This window comes from Trachypithecus francoisi, unplaced genomic scaffold, assembly GCF_009764315.1.
Source record: "Trachypithecus francoisi isolate TF-2019V2 unplaced genomic scaffold, Tfra_2.0 Lachesis_group21, whole genome shotgun sequence".
Lineage (NCBI taxonomy): Eukaryota > Metazoa > Chordata > Mammalia > Primates > Cercopithecidae > Trachypithecus > Trachypithecus francoisi.
The window spans coordinates 30,940,802-30,946,735 of NW_022681467.1; positions in this window are offsets into that span (position 1 = coordinate 30,940,802).

A 5,934-nucleotide genomic window follows, 5' to 3' on the forward strand; every position below is an offset into this window, starting at 1 on the left:
CTTCTCAAACTCCTGACCTTGTGGTCCGCCCTCCTTGGCCTCCCAAAGTGCTGGGATTACAGGCGTGAGCCACCGTGCCTGGCCAGAGGAATTATATTTTAAGAGACAGGATCTCTCTATGTTGCCCAAGCTGGTCATGAATTCCTGGGCTCAAGGGATCCTCCTGCCTCAGCCTCCTGAGTAACTGGGACTACATGTGAGAGCCACCATACCCAGCCATTGGAGGATATTAAGTAGAGAGGGCTACCTAATTCATGTTTAAGAAGTTGACTTTGGGCCATGCACGGTGGCTCACACCTGTAATCCCAACATTTTGGGAGGCCAAGGTGGGCAGATCTCTTGAGCCCAGGAGTTTGAGACCAACCTGGGTAACATGGCAAAACCCTGTCTCTAATAAAAGCACAAAAAATTAGCTGTTTGTGGTGGTATGTGCTTGTGGTCTCAGCTACTCAGGAGGCTGAGATGGGAGAATCACCTGAGCCTGGGGAGGTCGAGGCCACAGTGAGCATTGATCGTGCCACTGCACTCCAGCCTGGGTGACAAAGTGAGACCCTGTCTCAAAAAATATATACATGAATTAATTAAAATAAAAAATCAAGAAACAGTTTTTGTTGTTGTTTGTTTGTTTGTTTGTTTTTTGAGATGGAGGCTTGCTGTGTCACCTAGGCTGGAGTGCAATGGGGTGATCTTATCTCACGCAACCTCCGCCTCCTGGGTTCAAGCGATTCTCCTGTCTCAGCCTCCCGAGTAGTTGGGATTACAGGCGCCCACCACCGAGCCCAGCTAATTTTTGTATTTTTAGTAGAGGCAGGGTTTCACCATATTGGTCAGGCTGGTCTCGAATTCCTGGCCTCAGGCGATCTGCCCGCCTCTGCCTTCAAAGATCTGGGACTACAGGCATAAGCCACCACACCCGGCATTTTTAAATTTTATATAGAATTTTTGTATAGATCCAGTTCATTTTAACAACTGTTCTATCAGCCGGGCACAGTGGCTCACCCCTGTAATCCTAAAACTTTGGGGGGCCGAGGTGGGTGGATCACCTGAGGTCAGGAGTTTGAGACCAGCCTGACCAACATTGAGAAACCCCGTCTCTACTAAAAATACAAAATTAGCCGGGCTCGGTGGCACATGCCTGTAATCCCAGCTACTCGGGAGGCTGAGGCAGGAGAATCACTTGAACCCAGGAGGCAGAGGTTGCAGTGAGCAGAGATCACGCCATTGCACTCCAGCCCGGGCAACAAGAACAAAACTCAGTCTCAGAAAAACAAAACAAAACAAACAAACAAAAAAGCTGTTCTATCATATGACTATACCACAGATATGGTATAGTTGATAGACAGTTTATTTACATTTTTTCCTAATAACCAATATTTTCTTGAACATTCTTGTATATTTAAGAGAAAAGTAATTTTTTTTTGAAAACAGGATCCCTCTCTGTCTCCCAGCCTGGAGTGCAGTGGCACAGTCATAGCTCACTGCAGCCTCAACCTCCTGCATTCAAGTGACCCTCTTGCCCAGCCTTCTAAGTAGTTAGGACTCTAGGCAGGGGCCACTACGCCCAGGTTAAGAACAAAAATGTTAATGGCATCAGTCTATTTCTGTGTGATTTTTCTCCAAAGTCATTTGCTGTCTTAGTATTAGCAGGGGAGAGAGGTAGAGTTGGATTCAATGAAGGATTAGGGTGTTTCCAGGTCAGCAATGGATGTAATCAGAGCATAGAAAGTGCCAATGTTGTCTGGATCAGCAGGTCAATAGATCGAGACCATCCTGGACAACATGGTGAAACTCCATCTCTACTAAAAATACAAAAAAAAAATTAGCTAGGCATGGTGGAATGCACCTGTAGTCCCAGCTACTTGGGAGTCTGAGGTAGGAGAATCACTTGAACCCAGTAGGCAGAGGTTGCAGTGAGCCGAGATCATGCCATTGCACTCCAGCCTGGCGACAGAGCAAGACTCCATCTCACACACACAAAAAAAAGGCCGATGTTGTCAAGAAAGTTTCAAATGATAAGCCAGGAAATCTGTATGGTGAAAGAAATAAAGAGAGGGAGAAGCTGTTAGAAAATATAAAGGAACAAATGAATAAAATAAAATGTTAAGAGAATAACTGAATGAGAACTTAAAAGATAAGAAATTGAGATCAGACAGTGAGATGTTTGAATTTAATGTTTCAGAATTAGAGGTGGCTGTGGAAGAATGTGGCTGAAGTGAAGTGAAACTGAAAAGTCCCTGAAGTGGAGGCCTTGAACGAGTTGAGAACCCAGAATTTAGGATGTGTCATCTACACAGACATTTAGGCTGCCTAGGACGATGGCTAGACTCAGAATGAAGAGGCATACACAATGTCTGATGCCAAAGCCTACGATAAACAGAGTATCCATCAGGTTGGTAGTAGAATGAACATATAGCGTGAGCCTTAAAGGAGCAGCTGGTTGGGGTAATGGACTGAAAGTAAGTGACAGCAAGTGGATGAAGACTCCAACTCCGGTCTTTTTTTTTTTTTTTTTTTTTGAGATAAGTTCTGGCCCTGTCAACCAGGCTGGAGTACAGTGGTGCAATCTCGGCTCACTGCAACCTCCACCTCCCAGGTTCATGCGATTCTCCTGCCTCAGCCTCCCGAGTAGTTGGGATTACAGGTGCACACCACCACACCTGGCTAATGTTTTGTATTTTTAGTAGAGACAGGGTTTCACTATGTTGGCCAGACTGGCCTCAAACTCCTGACTTCGTGATCCACACACCTCAGCCTCCCAAAGTGCTGGGATTACAGGTGTGATCCACCAGACCTGGACAACTCCCAGTCTTAACACAAATAGCGCATACAGTGATGACAGATAACATTCCAGGGAGGGCTACAGGGGAAGTAATATTCAAATGGGAAGGCCAGGTTTCATTAACGCAAAAAGTAGAAGGAGCCGGGCGCGGTGGCTCAAGCCTGTAATCCCAGCACTTTGGGAGGCCGAGACGGGCGGATCACGAGGTCAGGAGATCGAGACCATCCTGGCTAATACGGTGAAACCCTGTCTCTACTTAAAAATACAAAAAAACTAGCCGGGCGACGAGGCGGGCGCCTGTAGTCCCAGCTACTCGGGAGGCTGAGGCAGAAGAATGGCGTAAACCCGGGAGGCGGAGCTTGCAGTGAGCTGAGATCCGGCCACTGCACTCCAGCCTCGGTGGCAGAGCAAGACTCTGTCTCAAAAAAAAAAAAAAAAAAAAAAAGTAGAAGGAACTTTCTAGAACAGGCTGGCAGTATAGACAACTTTATCTCACACAGATTCCATAGTCCTCTCGCGGAGGAATCCCCATTCTCCTTAACCTCAGCTCCCCAGTGCTGCTCAGCTTCCCTCCACTGCCAGAGCTCCTCAACTTCTTATACCCCAAACCCTCAGCCTGAAGCCCTGGTGATCTCCACTGTTCTCCCTAAGCTCCCTCTGCCCATCTTTCTTTTCACAGTGACTTCACCCCTCAGAATTCCCATACTTCTTTATAGGCCCCACATTGAAACCTAGCCATTTATTTAAAATAAAACAATTGGGCCAAGCATGGTGGCTTATGCCCGTAATACCAGCAACTCAGGCGGCCCAGGCAAGAGGATCACTTGAGGCCAGGAGTTTGAGACCAGTCTGGGCAACGTGGTGAGACCCCATCTCTACAAACAATCTTTTTTTTTTTTAGAGAGAGTGTCGCTCTGTCACCCAGGCTGGAGCGATCTCAGCTCACTGCAACCTCTTGGAAAACAGTCTGGCTGTTCTATGAATGCTAAACATAGAGTTACCGTATGATTCAACAATTCCATTCCAAGGTATATATCCAAGAGAAATGAAAACATATGTCCACACAAAACTTGTTTGCAAATGTTCATCACAGCATTATTCATAATAGTAGAAAAGTAGAAGCAACCTAGATATCCATCAACCAATGAATAGATAAAAAACAATATGGTGGCCAGGCGCAGTGGCTCACACCTGTAATCCCAACACTTTGGGAGGCCGAGGCGGGGGATCACTTGAAGTTGGGAGTTCGAGACCAGCCTGGCCAACATGGCAAAACCCTGTCTCTACTAAAAATACCAAAAAAATTAGCTAGGCGTGGTGGGAGGCGCCTGTAATCCCAGCTACTTAGGAGGCTGAGGCAGGAAAACTGCTTGAACCTGGGAGGTGGAGGTTGCAGTGAGCCAAGATCGTGCCATTGCACTCCAATCCAGCCTGGTCAACAAGAGCAAAACTAAAAAAAAAAAAAAAAAAAAAAAACACAATATGGTATATCCAGGCAATGGATTATTATGCAGCAATAAAAAGAAATGAAGTACTAATACATGCTACAACATGGATGACCCTCAAAAAACATTAAATGAAAGAAACCAGTCACAAGAGGTCACATATTGGATTATTCCATTTCTGTGAAGTGTGCTTCCCCACCCGCTCCCATGGCCAGTTTTAGACCTCATCACCAGAATTGTCTGAATTCCGAAATTTTTAATTTATGTCATTCTGTGTTCTCACCATCCTATTATTCTGGTTTTAATTCATTACTCCGAGTACACCTGTCGTTCTACCCCATTGAGACACTGCACTTTTTATCTCTTCTCTTTATAGTCTGTTGACCCTCTCACCTCTTTGTTTCTTCCATCTAGTTCCCATCCAGTCTATCGTTTTAATTTCTCTCTTGCCAGTATTAACTCCCTTGCTCAATTGTCTTCCTATCTTGTCCACCTAGAAAGACCTCAACCCTGCAATTGTGTATTCATTCCATGCCTGCCTCTGGATTCGTGAGTACTATTGAAGAAAATCAAGCAAAGATTATATTGGTACCAAAAAATATGGTTTTCAACCTTTATTAAGCTCTACTCTGTCCTCCTTCTCCAAAACCACCATTTATAACTACATTAGATAGTTAGGGCTGCCATAACAAAATGCCACTAAGTGGGTGGCTTAAAGCAATGGAAATTTATTGTTTGGTAGTTATGAAGTCTGGAAGTCTGAAATCAAGGTGTTGGCAGGGCTATGCTCTATCCATAGGCTCCAGGAGAGGAATCTTCCTTGCCTTTTCTAGCTTCTGGAGATTGCCAACAATCCCTGGCATTTCTTACCTTGCACCTGCATAACTCCAATCTCTGCCACTGTTATCACATGACATTCTCCCTCCCTGGGTGTTTGTCTCTATGTCTCTTCTCTTCTTCTTCTTTTTTTTTTTTTTTTTTGAGATGGAGTCTTGCTTTGACACTCAGGCTGCAGTGCAATGGTGCTGTCTCCACTCACTGCAACCTCCACCTCCCAGGTTCAAGCGATTCTCCTGCCTCAGCCTCCTAAGTAGCTGGGATTACAGGCACCCACCACCACGCCCAGCTAATTTTTATATTTTTAGTAGAGACTGGGTTTCACCGTGTTGGCAAGGCTGGTCTCGAACTCTTGACCTCATGATCCACCCGCCTTAGCCTCCCAAAGTGCTGGGATTACAGATATGAGCTACCATGCCCGGCCAATACATATGAATTCTATCTGCACCTCTCCAATCTCCACTGCCTCCTTCATAGGTAAGACTATAGTCTTCTCTCACCTGGACTACTACAACTAATTTGGTCAGCAAGTTATGTTAATAGAGCATTTCAGGCAGAAAGAACAGCACATGAAAAGACATTGTGGTAAGAATTGGCTTGATTTTGAGGACAAAAGGAAAGCCAAGGTCAGTGTGACTGGAAGGTAATGAGTAAGGGTTGCAGTATAAAAGATGAGGTCTGAGGCCAGGGGCAGTGGCTCACACCTGTAATACCAGCACTTTGGGAGGCCGAGGTGGGTGGATCACGAGGTCAGGAGGTTGAGACCATCCTGGCTAACTCGATGAAACCCTGTCTCTACTAAAAATACAAAAAATTAGCCGAGTGTGGTGGCAGGCACCTATATTCCCAGCTACTCGGGAGGCTGAGGCAGGA